Consider the following 24,787-nt stretch of genomic DNA (forward strand, 5'->3'; position numbering starts at 1 on the left):
TGCATATCTGATTGCTTCCTCAGCCCTGCTGTTTCACTGAGCCAGAATAAGGCATAAGTGACTATCCCTCTACCTTCCTCTCACATGTAAATTGTGTATTCCAAGAAAAGCTAATCAGAGACTCAAAAGAATGCAATCATTTGTCTCTTATCTAGCTGGAAGCCCCCTCCCCCACCTTGAGTTGTCCCGCCTTTCCAGACGGAACCAATGTAAACCTTACACATACTGATTGATGTCTTATGTCTCCTAAAATGTATAAAACCAAGCTGCGCCCCGACCGCCTTGGGCACATGTCCTCAGGACCTCCCGAGGCTGCGTCACCAGTGTGTCCTTAACCTTGGCAAAGTAAACTTTCTAAATTGGTTGAGACCTGTCTCAGATATTTTGAGTTCACAAGTATAATGGTGGATGCTTGTGGGTTATACGTAAGTATTACTCCACTTTATATCAGGGACTCGAGTAGCTCCTTTTGGTATCCATGGGGGTCCTGGAACCAATCCCCCAGGGATATCAGGGGATATAAGAACCACAAAGATTTTCCCCCAGTTGTGTTTTCTTTCCAAAAGTTAAAATAAAGAATTTAGCCTCTACCCACAACAAACCAAACTAAAACCACAGACACAAAACAGCAGCAGCATGGTTTTTCATGGTGCTTCCTCCCTCAGGGCCACGCTGGCTCCAAATCTCAGCCCTGCCTGATCCCTCCAACCCCCTCCTCTCAGCCGCAAACTCTCATCCATTAGGTGGCCAGGTATGGCCGATGCTGCATCCTAAATACTTGCTACTGTCAAACAAAAGGCAAGAAAAGAGGCACTTCATGTGAAAGAATTCCTGCAAGGTGTGAGAAACTGCTGCCATAGGGGGAGGCAGACTAGGAAGAGGGAGAAGCCCCCACCCCTGTGCTGTGTCTGCAGAGGCCCTATGGCTAGATGGAGAAAACAAGGCTAGAAAGGAGAGGCCTGGGGGAAGAGGCCTGGTCTGTTAGCCTCAGAGAATGTTTAGCCTGAGGCCAACCTACTTTCCCGGAGGGGCCCTTTAGGAGAGCTGTCTGCTTGCTCAGGCTGAGGGTGGGCCTGGGGGAAGGAAAGTCACTTAACCAAAGGGTGGTTAACGAGTACTTTGTCCCCATTAGGCAGAAGAAGTCAGCTAATCATTCGTGAGGCAAAGAATGGGCATTTGGAAGGACTGAGGCAGACAAGGGGTGACTTCTCTAAGTCACGTGGGGAAGGGCGTTCTTTGCAATCAGCCATTTTGCAGGACACAAAGGTTGGGGCGATTACTTAACCTTGGCTGTTTTCCAGGATCCAAGGGTCAGGTAAAAGTCAACAACGTCTGTCCCTGTCCCCTCTTTTCTGTCTTCACTGGCAAGTCTCCTCCAACCAGCCCTCGGAATTTTTCTCTGCCATAAATCTAACCAAGTTATTCTCCTCAAAATCAAAACGAAATGACAAACAAACCAGATACTCAGTTAAGATGATTTCCTAACTTTCTCTCATTAAGCAGAGGATGGAGGAACATTCTTTAGCATGGTGTCCAAGACCCCTGACTCTCACAGTCCCAAGTACTGCCTCACCACAAGTTTCCTTCTGTCTCCGATGTGTCCCTGGTGTAGTGCAGCCAGATAGCCACAGAGCCTTGAGGATGCCTACGCTGTCCTAGTTCTCTGCTTTTGATGATCAAATCTGCCTACCAGAAACATTTTTCTCATATTTATATGTATTGAAATTCCACCCACTATTTATGGCCCCGTTCAAATGCTATCTTCTCCTGAAAAAATCTGATTCCCACAAAGAGAATCAATTGGTTTCCCTCTTCCAAATATCTTGGTTTGAGGTTGCAAAGCAGCACTTACCCTATGCTACCCTGTATCTGTAATAGCTGTTTCCATCTTTATGTCCTCACTCAGGAAGGGCTCACTCCTTCTTCTGAGCATGCCCTACCTTCCTCAGAGTGTGCTGTGCTTCATAAAAATGTGTTGAATGGAATGAAAGAAAAGAACATGTGGTTTTATTAAAGTCATTTAAAACATGCTAATCAGCAAGGAATATATGGCTGTGAGCATTTCTCCTCATCCTCCTGGAATCATACAAACACAAACAACAAAGAAAATAAAGGAAACACCATAAATTCCATTTTCAGTGAAACTAGAAGGCAGATAAATTCCCTAGATTCAATATATCTGCAAAAAGGGCCAGAAGCAACTGTGATTGGCCAGAAGTTGTGTAGGAGAAGGGAGGAAAAGAAGGGCCGAGTGGTGGCCTATCTCCTGGGTGACCAGTGCCAGAATGCAAAGGCACATTCCTTGCTTGTACAAATGGGGGCAGGACTTTGGGTGAGCAGCGTTGGTATAAAAGAAGCCCTACTGGGCTTAGTTTGGTTCAAGGAGTTAGAATTGTCAGGGCTACACAAAGAATAGTCCAGAGGAGCCACATTTGCAGAAAGCACTCTGTCTCAGTTTCAGGCAAGCGGGAGAAACCTTTTAGTTGGAAAGCCTAGCCCTCATTTCCTGTCAATATAGAGGTGTGTGAATAGTTAGTTCAGGAAAATTGAACTCATTAAGTAATGAGTGATCTCAGAAAAAAGAAAGAAGAGAAAGAAAAAAAATGTTATGGTGTTGTTATAAAGATGCCATGAGAAAAATATGAATGAGACCAGTAAAATCCATGATATTTTTAAAATGCATCCATAAAATGTTGCCACTGAGGAGATGAAAGAGTGATCAGACATTCTGACGTGTTTGGAAACACAAAACAAAGCTTAGTGAGGCAATTATCTCTAGGAATGAAGAAAATAAAGTAGAAATGTGACAATTCGAGGAAGAGACAGCAAGTCAATAGAAGGCAATGAGGAAGTCCAGAAAGAAGCAGAGGAGAAAAATAAAACCATCACAGGAATAAAGATGGAACTCGAAGGAGCAGAAAGGGAGAATGGACCTTGTATACCCCAGAGTAAGGATTATACTCATATACTCATAAAAGATAAAAATAAGAAACTCAACCAAAATGAAATTGAAATTTAAAAAGAACTTTAAAAACATTAGAGAAGGTGTTTCAACAAATACATAATTAGTGTGTCTGAGGAAAAATCAAAACAATGAAACAAAGCAAATATTTAAATATATAATAAAAACAACCCTTTCCTAAGTCTATATATGTGAATGTACTTGAATCTATATACCATAAGGGCACACCATGGGCCACATTCAGTGAATTGGAATGCAATAATAAGACCTATCTTAGTAAAGTTATTAGAGCTTAAAAATAAACACTCATTAGAGCATCCAGTCATGCATTACATATTGTCTCAAAACTTTCAAAAACAAAAAACAGAAGTGATGTTAGGGAAGATGGTGGGTAGGAAGTGCCAGGACTCTGTCTCTCTGCCTAGACAACAATTGCACTGGCAGAATCTGACTGATAGAACTATTTTGGAACTCTGGAGTCTTGCAGCTTCCAGAGGACAGCTTAGATGGTGGTAAATCATGGCTAATTTTCGTCAATTTCAGCTCTTAGAACAGTAGCAACTACTCACTTCCCACCCTCCAGCCCTGTGGCAGGCAGCTGTGCCAACAATCCAGGTGCAACTTGCATGCTGCTTACAAGAACCAGGGTGGGCAGTAAGTACGTTGTCCTCCAAATATTGGGGATCTGTGTCCTCATAACTGACTATGAAGGTGCAGGCCAGAGGCCTTTATAGCAATCCCCGTTGCCTAAAGTGGCTTCCAGGGTATGTGAACATAACTGCCTTAAAAAAATTTTCCCCCTAGTTTTCCCTATTTGGGGAGCCAAACATTTAAGGGTTAGGCCATTTAAAAGCAACAACATATACAACGGAATTTAGTAAGTCACCATGCACGACCAAGGAAAGCAGTGGGCTCAGAAATGACCTGAGAAGACCTTAAGTTTACACCTCATACTGATGTCTGGCATGGAGCTACCATAAAACAATTAAAAAACCCCAAACAAACCAAAATCAGAGGCAGCAAACCCTGTGGAAGGTGGGGAATCTGATTAATAGAGATACCATATTATGAGATACAAATGTTCAGTTTCAACAACAAAAAAATACATGGAATATAAAAACAGGAAAGTATGACCCACTGAAAGGAAAAAATATCAACAGAAAAATAACTAGAATGAAAAATTCACTAGAGGGATTCTAAAGCAGATTTGAGCACAGGTAAGAATTAGTGAATTTGAAGACAAGACATTTGAAATTGAGTATGAGGCATATAAAGCAGTAAGATTAAAGAAAAGAGAAGAGTCTAAGGGATCTGTGGGACAGCATAAGCAGACCAATATACACATTGCAGGAGTTTCTGAAGGAAACAAAGAGAGGAAGCAAAGAGTACAGAGATAATTTGGAGAAACAATGGCTGAAAGCTTCCCAAATTTAAGGAAAGTCACAGATTTACAAATCTAAGATGCTCAACAAACTCCAAGTAAAGTAACCTAAGGAGACTCACAATTAGACATATATAATCAGACTTTCAAAAGCCAAATACAAAGAGGGAATTCTGAAAGGAGCAAAACAAAAGTGACTCATCATTACAGGAATCTTCAAGATAGTTATCAAAGAATTTCTTAGCCAAAACTTTGCTGGCCAGAATGCAGTAGAATGATATATTTAAAGTGCTGAAAGAAAAAATAAAATCATCAACCTAGAATTCTATATAAGCCAAACTCTCTTTCAAAATTTGAGAGAAACTTAGTCATTTCCAGACAAACAAAAGTTGAAGGCATTCATTTTCAGTAGACCTGCCTTACAAGAAATGCTAAAGGGAGTCCTTCAAGTTGAAATGAAGAACACCAGACACTAATTTGAAGGCATATGAGAATATGAAGTTCTCTGGTAAATAAAAATACATAGACAAATATTCAAAAAACAGTATTATTATAATTTTGGTTTGTCCCTTTGCTGTTTATTTTCTACATTGTTTAAAAGACTAATGCATAAAAACAATTATTAGTCTATGTTTTTGGACACATAAGACATAAAGATGTAATTTGTGATACAAATAACTGAAAAGTAGTGAGAATGGAGCTATACAGGAGTAGAATTTGTGTATGCTATTGAAATTCAAATTAAAGTGTTACAATTTTAGGATGTTAAGTGTGTAATCTACATGGTCATCACAAAGAAAATAAGTACAGAGTATACACAAAAAGAACCGAAAAAGGAATTTAAAATTATCACAACAAAAATTCACTAAACACAAACGAATACAAAAAGGTAGAAAATGAAGGATAGAAATCCTATAAGGTATATAGAAAACAAACAGTAAAACAGAGGCAGTAAGTCCCTCCTTCTTAGCAATTACTTTAAATGTAAATGAACTAAACTCTCTAATCAAAAAACAAAGATTGGCAGAGTAGATAAAAACCACCGTGAGCCAATTATATTCTGTCTATAAGGCATTCATACTCATCTTAGACCCAAAGACACAAACAGTTTGAAAGGGAAAAGATGAAAAAGGATATTCCATGCAAACAGTAACCAAAGAAGAGTGGGGCAGTTATATTACTATCAGACAAAATATACTTTAAATAAAAAAGGTTACAAGAGAAGCAGAAGGGCGTGATATATTAATACAAGATACAATACAACAGGAAGATATAACAATGACAAACATACATTTAATAAAGGACTCTCAGAATATAGGACACAAAAAGGAGCATAACTGAAAAGATAAATAGACTATTCTCAGATAATGACTTATGACTTCAGTACTTCACTCTCAATAATGGATAGACCAACCAAATAGAATATAAGTAAATAAACAGAGGACTTGTATGACACAATAAACCAATGAGAGCTAACAGGTATATACAGGACACTTTATCCAGCAGAATATATATTCTTCTCAATTGCACATGAGGCATTCTCCAAATTCTCCAGGACAGACCATATATTAGGCCACAAATATCGTCTCAATAGATTGAGAAAGGTAGATATCATATAAAGTATCTCCTCTGACCACAATTAGGTGAAATTAAAAGTCAATAACAGACGAAAAACTGGAAAATCCACAAATCTGTGGAAATTAAACAACACATTTTTAAATAATCAGTGGGTCAAAGAGGAAATCACAATAGAAATCAGAAAATATTGAGAGAAAAATTTACAAAAAAACACCTCATAACAAAACTTCCGTGATGCAGCATAAGCAATGATAAGAGGCAGATTTATAGCTGCAAATGCTTACATCAGAAAAGAAGAAAGATTTCAAACCAACAACCTGACTTTATAGCTGAAGGACTCAGAAAAAGAAAAACAAATTAAACCCAAAGCCAGCAGAATGAAGGGAATTAAAGACTATAGTGGAGAGAAATAAAATAAAACGAGGAGAAAAATAATAGAGAAAATTAATGAAACCAAGAGTTGGTTTTTCAAAAACAATTAGCAGAGTTGACAAAACTTTAGCTAGATTGACTAAGAAAAAAAAAAAGAATACACAAATTACTAAAAGCATAAATGAAAGTGAGGATATTTGTACTAATTCTATAGAAATGAAAAGGATTATAAGAGAGTAGTGTGAACGACTGTCTGCCAACAAATTGGATAACATAGATGATATGGACAAATTCTCAGAAATACAAAATCCACCCAGACTTACTCATAAAGAAATAGAAAATCTGAATGGACCGATAACTAGTTAGGAGATTGAGTCGGTAATCAACACCCCCACTGTTAAGATAAGCCCTTGACTAGACTGCTTCACCGATGAATTTTATCAAATATTTAAAGAACTATCATCAATTCTTCTCACACTTTTCCAGAAAACTGAAGAAGGGGAACACTTCCTAATTCATAGAAAGGCATTCAAATAGAAAAGGAAGAAGGAGCATTATCTCTCTTCACAGATAACATGATCTGACATGTAGAAAATGGAAGAAATCCTAACATGTCCATTGATAGATGAACAGATAAATTATGTCAAATATATCCAATGAGATATTATTTACCTTTAAAAAGGAATGAAATTCCGATACACACTTCAACATGGGTGAACCCTGAAGACATTACACTAAGTGAACACAAAAGGACAAATACTGTATAATTCTGTTTATACGAGATAGTGAGAATAGTCAAATTCTTAGAGACAAGAGAGTAGAACAGTGGTTACCAGGGCCTGCAGGGAGTGACAATGGGGAATTACTGTTTAATGGGTGAAGAGTTTCAGTTTCACGTGATGACTAACTTCTGGAAATGGATGATGATGATGGTCTCACAACAACATAAATATACTTAATGCCACCAAACTGTACATACAAAAATGGTTAAGATGATATATATATAAAAAACATATTTTATATATCTATATTTATAGATAGATATATATATCTTACTTTTAGTTCAGGAGTACATGTGTGGGTTTGTCAACTGGGCACAGTGGCTCACACCCGTAATCCTAGCACTTTGGGAGGTTGAGGTGGGTGGATCCCTTAAAGTTAGGGGCTCGAGACCAGCCTGGCCAACATGGTGAAACTCCATCTCTACTAAAAATACAAAAATTAGCCAGGCGTTGTGGCTTGAGCCTGTGTAGTCCCAGCTACTCAGGAGGCTGAAGCAGGAGAATCACTTGAACCCGGGAGGTGGAGGTTGCAGTGAGCTGAGATGGCACCACTGTACTCCAGCCTGAGTGACAGAGCGAGACTCTGTCTCAAAAACACATAAACAAACACACCAAACACGAGCGCATGTACGGGTTTGTTATACAGGTAAATTGCATGTCATGAGGGTTTGGGGTACAAATTATTTCACCACCCAGATAATAAGCATAGCACCTGATAAGTAGTTTTTAGATCTTCTCTCTCCTCCTATCTCCACCCCTAAGTAGGTCCTGCTGCTTGTTGTTCTCTTTCTTGTGTCCATATGTACTCAATGTTTAGCTCCCACTAATAAGTGAGAACATGTGGTATTTGGTTTTCTGTTCCTATGTTAGTTTACTTAAGATAATGGTGTCCCGCTTCATCTATGTTTCTGCAAAGGACGTGACTTCATTTGTTTTTACGGCCATGTAGTATTTCATGTGTATATGTACCACATCTTCTTTATCCAGTCGACTGTTGATGGGCATTTAGGTTGATTCCACATTTTCGCTATTGTGAATAGTGCTGTGATGAACATATGCATGCATGTATCTTGACGGTAGAGAAATTTATGTTCCTTTGGGTATGTACCTGAAAATGGGCTTGCTGGGTTGAACAGTAATTACATTTTAAGCTCTTTGAGAAATTATCACACTGCTTTCCACAATGGCTGAACTAATTTACATTCCCACTAGCAGTGTATAAACATTCAAAGTCGTAAATTTTATATTGTATATATTTTACCATAACTAAAAAAAAAACAGAAGACACTGAAGTTACATCTATAACATGCCCAAGGAAAGAAAGCATAAGAAAGAATTTTATGTCTAAGTTGTCCTTCAAATATACAGGCTATGGACAGTTTTAAACATGCACAAACTCAATAAATACGGTTCCCATTAGTGCTTCCGGAAGATATCTCTAGAGGGGAAGCCCTGCAGTAAGAGGACTGATGCCGAACACTGAGTATGTATAAGTCTAAAACACAAAGAAGACAAAGGGGACAGAATAGTTCAAGAACATGTGTTCTGACAACGGAGAACACTGGAGAAAAAAGGGAGGCATGAGGTCAAAGACAGAAAATGCTCCTTGACTGCTTGATACAGAAGAACTATGAGTCAAAGGATATCATATAAAGCCAACAAATCAAGTAATAGAAGTACACAGAAATTTAATAGTATAAAGACAAACATCTGTTAAGGAAATACTATTGAGTAAAATCTGGTGTGAAGGGGAGGAGAAGAAAACATCATTTTTCTCACTAATATAAAAAAAAACTGGCAAGCAAATTTAGTAACATACATAAGCATGAAGGAATTGCAGGCAAATGACTACCCCATAACCCAGTCAGGGCCAGATGCTTTATAGGCTCAAATTATCAAACCTTCAGAAACGAGAGTAAGGAAAATTCTCTTCATCCCTACAACTGATCTAGCAGATATTAAAGCATGTTATGAAACTTCAATAGTTAAATAATGTGGCACAAGTACACAGACAGACCAACAGAGCAGAACAGGAAGTTCATAAATAGACCAAGTATTTATGGAAATTTAGTACATGCTAAGGAGGCATCTCAAGTTAGTAAGGAAATGATGTAAACAGTGTTGAATCAACTGGGTATCTTTCTGAACAAAAAAACAAATAAAATTAAATTAAGTTGGGTTCATAGCCGACATAATAGTCCGGATAAATTCCAAATGGCTAGAAGATTTCATGTGAACAATAAAACCCATAAAGAAGGTTTAAGAAAATATAGCAGAATTCTCTCACGGCACGGGAAAGATCTCTCTAACTATGTTATTAAATCCAAGAATAAATAAAAAATTGGTAAATAAGGGCAAGTGAAGCCTAAATCAACCAACCAACCAAACAAACACAATACTCACAAAAAAGCAAAGTTGAAAGCCGAACAATAAATTGGGGGGTTAAAAAAAACCATTTGCGACTCACCTCATGGAGAAAGATCTAGTTTCCTAAAGCATAAAGATAAAGAGCTCTTAGAAACTGATAAGAAAAAGACTAAGGTGGCAACAGAAAGTCTGCCCAATTAAACACAAATCAGGCTTAAACATATGAAAAAATGCTCATAATACAAAAGTTACTCATAATTTAAAAAAAAAAAACTCATGGTAAGAAAATGCAAGTTAAATTTATACCAAGATAACATTTTTCAATTTACCATGTTGGAAAAAAATTCAAATGTTTGATAACATATTTTATTGGTACTCAGAAACAGGCATTCTCAAAGACTGCAGGAAGGAATGTAAATCAATATATTATGTATTTTGGGTGATAGGTTACTAAAGTAACAAACGTATATTCTATTTCATTCTGCCATTCCACTTTTGGGAATTTATCCTGTAGGCCTACTAGCACATGTGCAAAATAACATATGTACATAGTTATTCATCATAGCATTGTTTGTAATAACAGAAGACTGGAAATACCCAAACGTCCACAATGGAGGAGTGGTAATATAATGATATATCCATCCAGTGGAACACTACCATGGAGCTATAAAACTACCCTCTAGGCACGAAGAAGAGTCCCCTTTTTATGAATGGGTTGAAATTCACAGGATATACTGTTATGTGAAAAAAACTGCAGGAAGCACAGTACATACAGCATACTACTTACTATGTTAAAAAATGGTGAGGATAAGAAAATCTAATCCATTTGCTTGCTTATGCCTAAAGAAACTCAAAAAGGATACATGAGACTTTTGTATCACATGAACAGGCTACCCATTCAAAAATCAAAAAGTCAAGAGAAAATGCTAAGATAGTTGTGTTTTATGTTTTGCTTTACCAGAGGATCTGTAAGATATGATTTCTTTTGTTACCTCATTTCTTGACCTGGAGAAATCATAAGGAAATACTACCTTTCTTTGATCCAAATGGTGAGTGGCCACGGGACCTACCCTTGCAGAGTGAGAATGGGAGACCTCCTGCCTAGCACGCTCAGCCCTCCTCCACACTGCGCTCTGTAATCACAGACCCCACTCTTTCTCTGCAGGAAGGCTGTGACCTTGGTCTTGGCTTGGTTTTTGCTGCTCTAGTGCTCTAGAGACATGTGACAGCTCAAGGAAGGTCCATCTGTATCTGACAAAAGATGTCTGTGGGCTCCTCAACAATACGAGATGGTACAACTTTGTATCCAGGTGTCTTAATTTGGGCTACAACAAAATACTATAGATTAGTGGCTTCAACACCACCTGAGGAAGCCCAGTGAGGAGAGGCTGTGATGATAGGAGGGAAGTTCTCGCATCCTCATGTGGCCTTTCCTAGGTGTGTGCGTGTAAGGAGAAAGAGCTCTTGTGTTTCTTCCTTTTCTTACAAGGGCATAATCATGTCTGGGGGCTTCACCCTCATGGCCACATCTGAACCTAAATGCCTCCCGAAGGCCCCACCTCCTACTACCCTCACGGGGGATAAGGGCTTCAACCCATGAATTTGGGAAAACAGAAACACTCAGTCCAGAGTACCACGGGTTTGGATTTTGTATAAATTCCTAAACCGGGTACTGTTTATTACAATGTAGCCCTTTTCTTTTGTCAATGCCTTTATAAAACCTGATGTTTGCTGAGGGTAGGAATGAGGCAATAGTCTGTGTTGTCTGACAGATTGACATAAACCATTTCAGACCAATGGAGAGCCTCTCCTATTTCAATAGACCTGCTTTAGGAAGCCATTTCAGGGTTTAACACTCTCAGTGGGATGGGAATTACTTACTGTTCAGCTATAAATACTAGTGATTCTTGTTTGGCACAAGTGGCTCAGAGGTGTGGCGAGGAACCACACAGACCTTGGGAGGCGTGAGCTGTGAGGTGGGTTCAGACCTCAGAAATAGAATGACCTTGGCTGGGTATGGCAAGAAAGGTGAGCATCAGGCAGTCAAAGATTCTCAGTTACAGAAAGGCAGATGGGCAGGCAGGACAAGAGGTCTATGGCAACCTAAACGTAAGGGCCAGAGAGTGAGTCCAGGAACTGGGGCCTCAGGCTGACAGTACATGTAGGTGTTAGTAGCACCATGTGCCTTGGAGGAGCAATGACCAGTCAGGATGAGGCCAGCCTCTGGTCCTCAGGTAGCAGAGGACAGATGGTGAAGACCTGAGGGTCAGGGTCCAGGAGGCTGCCTAGGAGCCTTGAATTTCCCTGTTACCACCAGGAACTCAAGGCTCCCTAAGTCAACACATTATAATGCTTGTACTTCTAAAGTCCACGGAGAAGTCAAGGTCCTAAAGGCCAGTTTTAGTATCACTGCTCCTTGGTATTCATGGGGAAATTGGTTCCAGGACCCCTTTGGATACCATTGACAGGATGCTCAAGTCTCTTATATAAAATGGTGTGTATTGCATATAATCTACACACACCCTGCTGTATACCTGTAATCATATCTAGATTACTAACAACACCTAACACAATGCAAATAGTTATTATACTGTATTTTTACTTATGTTATTTTTATTGTTTTATTATTACTTTTATTTATTTACTTATTTTGAATGTTTTCAATCAGCAGTTGGTTGAATCTGTGGTTGCGGGTGAGGACACAGAGGGCTCCCTGTACATATGTGCGAGAATTCTTAGCACAACTTCCATCTTTGATATTTAAATCAATCTAATTTCGTTCTATTCTATTTAGCCTTAATTGAGACTAAAAATGAAGTTGCCCATTATCTCTTATGAGTCAGCTATGGACTTAAGAATCATGTTTCATTAGTTCCTTAGTCATTTCTTATCTAGACTGTAAGAAACATACTTTAACCCTCCATCACAGGTCTTTTTTTGGCTCTTTAAAATCGATGTCTGCCTTCTTTATCCTTGTTGTGTTTTCCGTGATGCTTTTAAATTCTAGTTTTGACTAGCTATTCAACAAGGTGCAAAGTGTTTTTTTTTTTTTAAGGTGGTAAACTGAAAGTAATATATTTCTGATTAAAAAACCTCTATTCTCTCTTTCTTGATAAGACAGGCATTAAAATGTAAAAGCCAGAACATGAAATAAGAAGTGCTAATGAAAATTTCACCAAGTTGGAGTTTAGATTTTAAAATGTTACTAATCTAATAAGAAACCCAGGATGAATGTGAAGGGTCAGGCAGCTCAGAGAGGATCTGTGCTATGCCTTCAAAATGTCCTCCAAATTTCACATGAAAAATGGTTTGTGATTCATTTTGATCAGCAATGATTCAACTTATCTAAAAAAATGAAGCCTCAACAAGTACAACTGGAAAGCAACCTCGCCACCACCTGCATACACAATCGCTGTAGTGAGCGCCACTTGCATGGGGTATTAATACCGCAGCATTTCTCCTGTGTGACAGATCTGGTTTCAATCTGTGTTTCTTCAATTTTTATCAGTGTTGGCCTAGATTTCTAAAGCTGAGCTAAAATGGAAATATCCTCCCCCCAACCTGCTTTAACCCATCTGTCTCCTTTTATTTACATCATATAATATCTTTTTCCTTGAAGAAGTCTAATTTATTTATTTATTTATTTTTATTTTTTAAAAAAGCAAAATGGAAGTAAAATAAATAGAAAGTATTTCCTCACAAAATAAAGCATAGGATCTTCCCTGTGGCTTTATACCCAACCAGCCCTCACTACAACAGCAAATTTAATTAAAAAAAAAAAATCAGTATGAGGCAAGGCTGGACATCAACAAGAACATTTCTTTATTACGCCCATGACTTTAGAACCACCTTTCACTTGTCAAGTGACTCAGTGACACCTTCCAAAATACAGAATGCAAGAATATTTCTAATAATCTGCTAATACTGGTCTCCTTATTCCAAAGTGGGGAAGTCAACCTGGATAATGACTCTGCTAAGTGCCGGCATGGGAAGGGTTTATAATTATGCAGACTCTGTCGTTGTTACTGCTGCCAACAGAATAACTTATCAACTTATGTTGTCTCATCAAGGGACCAAAAGCACATCACCAGTAAGAAATGATTTCTAAAGAAGACTTAATTACCACTATATGTGTTTTTAATGCTGGCTGAAAATACACAAGAAGACAAGCTAAAGTGACATGTGACAAGTCCTCATTCAGTTTGTCAGCCATGATAGCATATTCAGAAAGATAAACCATAAAAAAAAAGGATCAAGAGATAAAGGTAGATCCTCCCATGACCTCAAAATAATTATAGCATTTGCTGGTGAGGCTGAAGTTTCCGTGCACAGATACCTGACATAGACAGTTCTATGGAATTCAAGGGAAAATGAGGGGAGGGGACAGGTGACAAGCTCAGTGTGTGGTGTTAATCGAGTAGTATTCTGACTGAGCCCCAACTGAATTTTTATTTACCCATTCTAATATTTCCTGGAAACCAAGGCTTTTTACTTCTCTCTCAATCTACTCAAAATGAACTACTCCCCACCCCAAGGTGTTGCCAGCATTGAAAGGCAGCGACATATCATACCCTTTGGTGCCTCTCCATTCCTTCTCCATCCTCAACAAGCAAGTAGTCCCTAGCAATTAATCAGACCAGCTCAAAGGAAACCTGGTGGCTTTTAGGCATAAAACAGACCTGTTAGACACGGAGGAAGGAGGCCTATTTCCCCTATGTTCATGGTTTCTTGTAATAACACAAATATATAGTAAAAAGTGACAGGAGTTTTGGCTGAAGTTGAATTGTTAAAGGGATATTTTTAAGTATAGAAAAAGTAATCACTGTTTATTGAAACAATGGCCCGGGCTGCTTTTCCGATTCCCATTAGTAGTAAACTTTGCTTCTGGACAGAAACCTTTGCTTTTGTTCTTTGGCTTGAAGAACATTAAATTCAAGTTTTCCTTAAAAATAAAATTTGAAATAACTCCTTAAACCTGCGGGCTGCTGGACTATGAAGATGGGAGGAGGGACATTTCAGGAGTCAACTCAGGTACCTGCACTGTAAAGCCTGGCACAGCTAACATCTAGAAACTGGATGCGGATTAGAGGAAAAGCAGAAAACGCGGAGTGAATGTCACAAAACAAGCACGATGAAGAATGGAGGAACGGTCATCCTAAGAGCCGTCAGGAAGGGCCACAGCAAATGCACCGAGGGATGCAAAGTTACGTTTGCCTAATAAGTATCAAGGAGGAGAAAAATCTCTCAGGAAACAAGCAAGTCAACAAAAAGGAGATAAAGAACTGCAGGTTCCAAATCTCTGGTGTAGATAATTTTAAAAGCATACACAAGCATCAGATTTTAATGTCAGTTTTGTCAGAAATCAACAGGATTAACCATGTTTCTCTTTTGATTAGTGGTGATGGCATGCCCTGGCATTTTCTGTATTAAATTCTCTGTAAGAGGCTGGGTGCAGCGGCTCATGCCTATAATCCCAGCACTTTGGGAGGACAAGGTGGGAGGACTGCTTGAGGCTGGGAATTCAAGACCAGCCTGGACAACATAGTGAGACCTTGTCTCTACAAAATTAAAAAAAAAAAAAACTAGCCGATTGAGTCCAGGAGTTTAGGGTTGCAGTGAGCTATGATTGCGCCACTGCACTCCAGCCTAGGCGACACAGCAAGACCCTGTCTCTAAGAAACAAACAAATAAACGAACAAAAACTCTCTGTAAGAATCCATGGGGACATGTGCAGTTTCTTGTGGGTCTGTGCACTTTTATAAACATGCTGTACCTTTACTCTCTGTGCAAGTTTATCTCTCTTGTTCCATCTCTAATTCGCTTCTGGCACCTCTCCTCTCTTCTTTCCTCTTCTCCCATTTTTCTGCTCCAAGGGGCAACCAGAGGTCCCCATCGCTGCACAGTTCCTCAGATCTGGGCTTTGTTTTCCTCGCCTGATGGAGCAGAGTGACCAAGTGGCTCCCTCAAACACATGCTCACTCTTTTAAGGGGAATCAAATCAGCAAACCTTCCAGTCACTGCCTGCAGGGTCCCTGTAGGTCCAATTCTGATGCCAGGAGGAATGTGCCTGTGTGGACTGACTTGCAATGAGGACCTAGAGGTGGGCACGGGCAGGCGAACCCCAGCTGGCTGGCAATGGGAAGCAGCTTTTTAAAGTCAGAACATCATAGCGAAGGGAAGACTCACCCGCTCCTTCTCTGTGCCAGCTCTCTCTCCTTCCAGCTTCCTGCATCGTCTTGCTCTTCCCCTCACTTGTCAGCTACAATTGGCTGGAACACAGTCTTGGGCTGACTCAGAATGCAATGTGTAAAAAACTTTCAGTTAAATACTTCCTTCACTTTTCCATGATGATGAGGAGCTGTGCTCTTCTTCTGATCCCTCAACTTCCAAGACACTCAGATTCCTGCTCACCGTCTCTCCCCATCTTCTCACTCTGCTCATACCCTTGGCAGCCCTAGGCCCACCCTTGCCCAGTGAACACCTACAGTTCCTTAGTGTGTCCTCAGCCCTGCCCGACTGACCAATGTCCCTGCCATCTGCCCTTGAAGTGCTGCATATGCCTGCCTCTCAGAGGTCTTCTTGCAATTCGAATTTTGCATGATTTGCCATGTTTTGGATTAGTCTGCCTTTTCTACTGTACACATGAGGCAGATAGAGCTTCCAATTTTGTCTATGATGATCCTCAGATCTGGCATGAATTAGGCAACCAGAAGTATTTGCTGAAGGACTGAGTGACAAAAGGGATTGATCTGATATTTGTTCTTTTCTCATGATAAGCTTTCTCAACTATTTTCTCCTTCTCTTGGTACCAGGTCTTTCCTGGTAGAGAGAAGAAAGTCACTCCATTTTCTCATAGCCACCCTGAGGGCAGGCAGCCTGGGAAGTTGTCTGTGGAGGCTTGTGGCTGGCAATGAGAAGACTTTTCTTCCAGTTCAAGGTCAAGAGCCCAGTATGACCTTGGGCCAGAGACTTCATTACTCTGGGCCTCGAATTTCTCTTTGGTAAATGAAAATCAATTTTTTTCTGCTTCTTCTGCCTCATATGGGGCTGTTGTTGGGAAAAAATTGAGTTTTAAAGATGCCGTATAAAGATAATGATTACACAAACATAATGCATCCTTAAAGTAAAAAGGTTTGTGGCACTTCTCTACCATCTCTTAAAATTTCACGTACCACTGATGAATTCTCTATAATGTGGGCCTTCTTCTTCGAAGAAGCCTGATTTTCAGAGAAGCTACCTTTCCAGTAAACAGATCATCCATCCATCCATCCATCCATCCATCCATCCATCCATCCTGTAGGCTAACTGTTACTGAGCACACAATTAAGCAAGCAACTACAATACAGAATGGTAAGGTCCTGGAGACAAGAAGTAGAGGCTGCTCAGGCAGAAGAGAAAAGGGTGCCCCATGCAGATCATGAGGTCAGAGATGGCTGCAGGATAAGCGAAGTCTGCACTGGGATCCAAATGTCGATTAGCAGGGCATGGCAAAGCGTGTGTGCGTGTGATCAGAGGCCAGAGGTGAGAGGAACCTGGAGGACTAGAATAACAGAAGAGGGTCCACATGGCTGGAGCTCAGTGTGGGGCAGAGAGCAGAAGAGATGGTGAATAGGAGAAGAGGAGGCTAGAAGGGAATAGAGGACAAAGGGTTTTGTTAAGAAAACTTGACCTTACCCCAAGAATATTGGGGAAACTTTGGCGAGCTTCAAGCAGAAACATTACTTGATTACATCTGACTTTCAAAAATGTCACTTTGGTGTGCAATGTGAAGAAAGGATTAGTTAGACAGGGCAATGGGGGAAACAGGAAGAGCGGGAGGACTGGCCCTTGTAGGAATCAAGTGAGAAATCCTGGTGGCTTAGATTCAGGCAGTCATAGTAGGAGTGGACTGAAGTGGGCGGATATAAGGGGATGCCTTTACTGACCCAGAGATGAGGGAGGAAGGGGAGGTTTGTGGGGAGGAAAGATGATGGGGGAGGTGCTTGGGGTCATACAAATGGAGTATTTAGCAAGCAGCTGAACTTGTGAGTTAGGAGCTCAGGATAGAGATGAGGGCTGAAAACACAGGTAGATTTCAGAGTATTCTGCACAAACACTGCTGAGGCCATGGAGCAGATGATAACCCCCAGGGGGACTGTGTAGAGAAGATATAAGGTCTGGAGAAAGGAGATGGCTCCCGGTAGTCAAACTTTGAGTTAAGGAGTCCAAGAAGAAGGGGTGGTGATGTGGGAGGGAAGCCAGAAGGACATGGTGCTTGTGAAGCTTGCAGAAGGTGGGGGTGGACGGCCAGTCATGGTGAGCACTCAGTGCCACCCAGAGATGAGACCTACACCCAGAGACTCTTCTCAACACAATACCAAAAACAAGGAACTTGTAGTTTTAGGTCCCAGGAGCCTTTGGGGGATCTAGAACGATGCTTCCCTTATGTTGCATCCTCTAGGAATCTTCACTGACTTCTCCAGCCAGAAGTGACTACCATCTCCAAATATTTGTTGAGCCAGTACTCTCTGCGTTGAGCACTGGGAATTATAAAAGAAATAAACTATGGTCCTTGAGGGGAGAAAGCAGTTACATAAAAATTAATCATGGCCGGGCGCGGTGGCTCACGCCTGTAATCCCAGCACTTTGGGAGGCCAAGGTAGGCGAATCATGAGGTCAGGAGATCGAGACCATCCTGGCTAACATAGTGAAACCCCGTCTCTACTAAAAATACAAAAACAATTTAGCTGGGCATGATGGCATGCACCTGTAGTCCCAGCTACTCAGGAGGCTGAGGCAGGAGAATCGCTTGAATCTGGGAGGCAGAGGTTGCAGTGAGCCGAGATCGCCCCACTGCACTCCAGCCTGTGTGACAGAGCGAGACTCTGTCTCAAAAAAAAAAAAAAAAAAAAAATTTAATTAAAAAAAACGAATCACAACTCAGTGCAGTCTCTACTGAGTGTCCTGTGACCGCTGCAGAATATGAACACTTGGCTGGATGGTCAGGGCAGGCCCCCGCTACAGGACAGGGCATGTCAGGAGACAGAGCAAGGGAAATACCCCAGGTGGGGCTTCACTGCTTGAAAGGTGTGGAAGTGGGGTTGCCATGGTTTATGTGGAGGACAAGGAACAGCCATGTGTTTAAAGAGGAGGATTCTTCCAGGGGAGCAGCAGGGGCACGGATGGAGCCTTTGGAAGGGTCAGATGGAGGTGGACCTTGAGAGATGGCTGGAATTTCAAACTACATGCTGCAGATACCGGAACACCAACTACAATGGTCACTCCTTAGGCACCGTTTGGCTCTGATCTGTGTAATCTTACCCGTGTGATTATGGCTTTAATTTCTCTGAAAGCAATCTGCAGGTAAGGGGCATGTCTTTCTATCCTTTGATTGTTCCACAGGGACTAGCTCAGAGTCTCTAACTCAAATATTCTTCATAGGAAGGAAACTGCAAAGACACCTTTGTGGCCCATGAAGGCCAGGAACAGAGGCACAAAGCCCGGTCTCAGTGCAGAGACACACCGAGTAGTGTACATGGTACCCAGTACGTAGCTTTTTATCCCTTATCCCCTTCCCGCTCCCCCTCTGAGTCTCCAAAGTCTATTATACCACTCTGCATGCCTGGCAAGCAGGTGATTTTATCAGTAGCATGATTTGCTAAGTCTACAATACTTATGATAAACAAATAGGAGAACATGGGCGCCCCTGACTCAGTTTCAGGAGGATTGGGAAGTTTTCCTGGTGAGGATGGTAGCTAAACAGAGACCTGAAGGGTGAAGGGCCAAGTGGCGGGCAGAGGGCAGGGGTACAGCAGGCAGAGAAAGGCCCCTGTGGAGACAGAGCCTGTGGGGAAGGGGCATGGAGAGGCAGCCAGGCCAGGGGTACCACAGCCTCCTGATCATCTGCCTCCCAGGGCAGAGCCGAGGCCCAGAGCAGAGGGGGTGGTAGACAGCCCGCCTGAGCTGAGGGGTGAAGCCCACCATCTCCCTGGAGTCCGTGATCATGAGATGAACACAACACCCTTCGCGGATGCTGGTCCTGCCCATTACAGAAATCTGCTAAAAAGAAAGAAGAAAAAAATGACCACAAGCATTCAGCATCTCCAGCAGAGATCGTTTTCTTCCTGGAGAAAGATTTCGAAGGCTGATGTTGAAAGAAACATGCAAAATGGATTTAAATGCAGTTGAAATGAGAGTGGACAGTCTGGGCCTGCTGCTGATTGGAGACACTTCTCGAGCAGTGACAGCGTGAGAGATGCTGGCGCCGCAGCCGCCCCAAATCGAGAAGAAAACAGTCTCCTCTTGACACGGATGCTGAGTCACAGAGCAGCAGCTGTGGAATTTTATTTACTTTTTCTAGATTTTACACTGTAATTTTAAATTATAAATGTTATGTCACAAAACACTACTGTCTCTTTGACATACATTTTCTGAATTGTGCCAGACACTGAATTAAGGGCAGGAATACAAAAATGAGGATAGCATGGTCCCTGCCCTTGAGGACTGCCCGTTAAATGAGGAGACAGACCCTTGGGTAACAGCCCATAATATCATGCAGACAGAGTGCACACCAGTGGGATGAGCGAAGTGCTCTGACCAGAGGAAAGAGCAATTCATTCTTTTTTTTTTTTTTTAAACTTTTCATTTAGCCCTGCCTAAGTAAGGCCTTAAAAAGTTTGGTTATGAACTCACAACTGTCCCTCTCCATGGGAATCTTTAGTAAAAAGTGAAAGATTTATTTGTTCTGACAAGAAAGCAGAGCATGAGAGCAATTAACTGTGAGAGCTGGATTTGGGGAAGGTTGTGCAGAGAAAAGCATAAAGCAGTTGTTTTCAGAGCAGAGCCATGATTGCCTTGGAGTTGACCGGACAGCTTACCAAAAATGTCCTGCCCAGACCCTATCCCAGCCCCAGTGAATCAGAACCTCTAGCACAGGGAAAGCTGGAAACAGAACTTTTTCAGATGTTCCAGGGTTTTCTTATGCACAGTAAGGTATAAGAGCCACTATTTTAAGAAAGGCTTCGGATTTCAGTGGAGAGGAAGAGGAGGCTCACGGTAGAGGTGACACCATGAAGATGGAGATGTGGAAGTGATTGATCGGGTGGAGTCCTGAGTGCAGCAGGAGAGGAAGCTGGAAAGTCGAACCGAGGCTGCCCACCCAGAGGACAGTGACTCCCAACCATACCTGTTTATCCAAATCACCCCTGGAAGTGAAAAATATACCTACATTCGGCTCCGTTTCCAGAGTTGGTCTCTGAGGTGGGGCTTGAGCATGTGCATGTAAGCAAAGGCTGCACGGGTGATTCTGATGAACAGCAGGGCTGAGCCCCCACTGCACAGGCTAGAACCATGGGAGGTTCTGAAGTAAAGGATTACCCCAAACCCCTTCTCCTACCCATGGAAAGCCTGGTAGATTCTATAATGGCCATTACCACTGACTATGTACTAAAGACTTCAGTGGCATCAGCTACATCGAGAAATGAGAGACGTTCCGTGTGTTGTGGGCATGCAGTGTAATTCTTTAAATGTTCTAAAACAGGGAAAGCCCTACCATTTCCGCTCTACTCTGAATTCTGAGGGCCAGCTAGAATTTGTTCTTCTGGTAAACAAATGACTTCTGAATATCTAAACAGTAGCATTAATTATTAGACAACTGGATAATTTTTAGGAACTGTCAAACCAATGACATGTCTATGCTCTGAAAGAGTTAAGGTCTGGAAGCAATCAGAGCAAAGATTCTGATTAGCACAAGAAGAGACAGCAGCAAGGATTCCAGCAAAGATGCCTGAGGCTACGCAAGTTAATTAATGACTTAACATTATCTCAGGGACCCCAAACTAACTGAGATCAACTTGTTGGCATCTTGAACGTGAGGTGAAATTGGTTGATAGAAATGTCATGATATTATCTCTTAGGATTAATCATCAACATCATAAAGATAGGCTTATAGTGCATTAGTCTTTCCCCAAGGAAACAAAGGGAGATGCATGGATATTACCTACAGCTTTTAATCAGAATTATATTCATTGCAAATGTCTTCAAACGCATTTCTGCTGTTTCACGGACAGTCACAGATTTCATACCTTTAAAGTATACCTCCCTAAGTATACTAGGCTGATGAGGCGAGAGCTTATTATGTGATATTATGTAGAATCAATATCCAGATGAATAAAGATGACCCAGAGCTAGTAAGTTACTCTAAGCACGAAAGCAACAGTGCAACTAATTCCCTAGGTCGTGGTAAAAGAAAATTTTTTGTGTAAGGACTGTCCCCTTGGTTCTCAATAGTTCATTACAGTTTAATGGAGGCAAATGATAAATTATATATTAGACTGTAGTTTAGAAACCCCTCATGTTGACCCAGCTGAAGTTGTAATTTTAGTCACATTCAAGAAATGTATTCTTTTTTCCTCGTTTGCCTTCAGGTGCATTAATTAGTTCAAGAAGCACTGTGTAAAAGGAATTCAATCAAATGATAAAATAGCTACTATCTACTGAGCATCTAACTAGGTGCCGGGCTTCGTATACATCATTTAAATTAGTCTATTTAGTCCTCCCTATAGTTTTGTAAAGTGAGGTATTATCTCCACTTTTGTAGAGAATGAAATTACAATTCAGAGAAGTCAGGTTAATTTACCGAAGATGAAAAGCTAATTAGTAGCAGGGCTAAGTCCAAAGATGGATCTTATATTGGCTCCTCACACTTTTAAAGATCAACTCGTGTCTTCCAGACAAAGTTAGCCACTCTCTTTTCTGTGAAAATTTGGATCAAGTATGTTTCTATTACAGTACTTGTGATGTCATAATTATTCGTAAGTGTTTTTTTCTTTAAAAGTTTGTGTCCTTGAAAACAGGAGGCAGGTCCTCTTGTCCATGTCTGTGTTCCCAAGGTGCATCATTTATTTAGAAGTGTTTTGAATACCTACTGTGTGCCAGACTCTAAGTTGGGCCCTGCAGATATAGTGGGGAACAAGACACACATGGTCCCTGCCCTCATGGAGCTCACATTCTATAGGAGAGACAGTATAATGAATGCTATGATGGGAGAAGTTTAGGGATTATAGGATTTATGAGATTAACCAGCAAAGCTCCCTTTCCTATTGTGGGGAGGGAAGGAGGAGGAGCTAGGAATGATTCAGACTAAAGAGGGAAGAGATGTCCAGGCTGAGGTGAGAGGGCTGGCTCTGATATAGTCAGGTATCGGGTGGAGGTGAAAAGAAGGGGGAAAGCAGGTTCTGGAAAGAGGAAACAGTATGTGCAAAGGCAAGAGGTGAGAGGGCAGGCAGAGGAGACAGATGGGGATGGAGACGTGAGCAAGGACCAGGTCATGAAGGTCCCAGAAACCTGGTTATTCTGAGGTTGCTGGAAAGGCTGCTGAAGGGATTTCAGCATTCAGTGCCATGATTAGATTTGAAAGATCACCCTAACGGCAACGAGAAGAATAAGATGTAGGGAAGTAAGCAGAGAGGCAGGAAGACCAGATATGGAGACACCATCCTGTAGTCAAAGTGAGAGAGACTCTTGGGTTCTGCACTAGGCTGCAAAAGCAGGGAGGGAGAGAAGACTTCGGAGGCAAAATCAATTAGGTTTGGTTTCTAACTGGATATAGGTGATTTGTGAAGGAGAGGAGTCAAGGACACTCCTAGGTTTCTGGCTTGAGCAATTGGTTAGATGGTGGAGCCATTTTCTGATCTAGGCTTGGAAGATAGGATAATAAATTTGGTTTGGACTAGTCTCATATGTCTGGGGTGGATGTGCTCACCAAGCAGAGGAAGGTCAAGGTGGAGATAGGAGCTGATAGCCATTAGCCATAAGACTGAGTGAGATTACTCAGAGTCTGGGAGAGAAGAGAGCTCCACGAAATAGTATTTGAAGCAGGATAGAGAAAGAGAAGGCAACAAAGGAAACTGAGAAAGGAGAGGCCAGATGGGAGAAAATTGAGTCTAGGATGATGTCTTGGAAGCCAAAGTAGATTTCAAGAAGGTGGGAATGGTCTCACGGGGCCCAATGCTTTTCCATGGTCAAGTAAGTGAGGCCCTGGACACAGTCCTCGGGTTTTTCAATGAGGTGGTCAGTGGGCACCTTGACAGCAGGGCCAGGCCGTGAGGATAGTGGAGCTAGTCTGCTGCAGGCTGAGGATGGGGAGGAGCTCTGCAGAGGCAAAAGCACATGTTGAACCCAAGTCTCCTCATTGAAATGCAGAGCATGGTGAGACTTTTTTTTCCCTTTTTCAGTGTGTTTCCATGTAGCTGTGGGAGATACTGCCAATAAATATATCCGAAGGGTAGCATAAAGCTTGGTGAAAAAATTCAGAAAAGGACAATGGAAAAATAGACTGAAGGTGACAAAGAGCTAAGACCATGAGTCACTGAATTTCAGACACAATCTGTTGGAAGCACCGCGGCCTGCCGTCCTGTTCCCCTTTGTAACCTGCAACAGGAGCTGCTCTCCAGTGGGGCAACTGCCTTTTGTGGCCCTCCCTGCATGGAAGTGACTAAATAGCAGCATTCAGACTATTTGTGAGGAGTGCACAAAAGGGAAGACACTGATCTTTAGGGTTTCTGTGAAATCTTTTTCAATATAGACAAACAGAGGTAAGTTGAGAATCGAAGCCATTGCATGGCGCACCTCTGGTCCCAGTTCTCCTGGGGGGGTGGGTTTCTCAGCCTCTCCGCCAGCTCTTCCTGCCTCCCCTGCCTCTCTCCTCTCCTAGGCTCTTTCTCTTCAGGCATCGCACTCTCTCTCTTGTCCTTCCTTTATACCTCCTCCTCCTGCCACAAAGATGTGCTGAGCGCTGCTGGGTCCCCCAGTGTGGTGCTGATGCTGTTGATAGTTATTTAATACCTGGCATCTTCTGCCACTCTATTAATCCCAAATGTTGGTCTATGTCTCAGACATAACTTCTGTACCCTGGGCCAATTTCTAATAAACATTTTCTCTATGATTTTTGGTAGGAAATCTAAAATTCAGCCTTTCTCAAATTAGCCTCATGATCTTCACCATACAATCTATTTCTCCTCAAGTAATTCTTATGTGTGGTTGATAACATCACCATATTCACCATATGCCCAGCTGCTGTTACAAGGTCACGTGTGACCACTTCATTTCCTTACCTTCAAATGGCAGCTCAATCCCTTTAGCTCCTCCTCTGCAATATTCATGGAGCTCTGCTTCTGCGTCTATGACCACTGTTCTGCCCAAACCTTCATCTCCTCTTGCCTGGACCTCGGGGAAGCCTCTGACCATGTGCCTTGTCTCTGATTTTGCTCCCACTCACTACAGCCTCCACAATACTTTTAAACTCATTTTTTCAGCAACACGAATCTGATCATGTACCTCTGGGACAAGGTGATAGACATCCAATGA

At 41.5% G+C, this 24,787-nt stretch overlaps 1 protein-coding gene and 1 non-coding gene across 16 annotated transcripts in view; both read right to left on the reverse strand.

Annotated features, from left to right (window-relative positions):
* LOC105478848 (L3MBTL histone methyl-lysine binding protein 4) overlaps window positions 1-24,787 on the reverse strand; it is a 448,884-nt gene that overhangs the window by 43,546 nt on the left and 380,551 nt on the right. The gene's annotated exons all lie outside the window — the stretch shown is intronic.
* Window positions 20,069-20,185, reverse strand: LOC112426154 (U5 spliceosomal RNA). Its single transcript, XR_003017433.2, has one exon. It is a non-coding gene; the product is annotated as a U5 spliceosomal RNA (small nuclear RNA).

This window comes from Macaca nemestrina, chromosome 19 (genome assembly GCF_043159975.1).
Source record: "Macaca nemestrina isolate mMacNem1 chromosome 19, mMacNem.hap1, whole genome shotgun sequence".
NCBI lineage: Eukaryota > Metazoa > Chordata > Mammalia > Primates > Cercopithecidae > Macaca > Macaca nemestrina.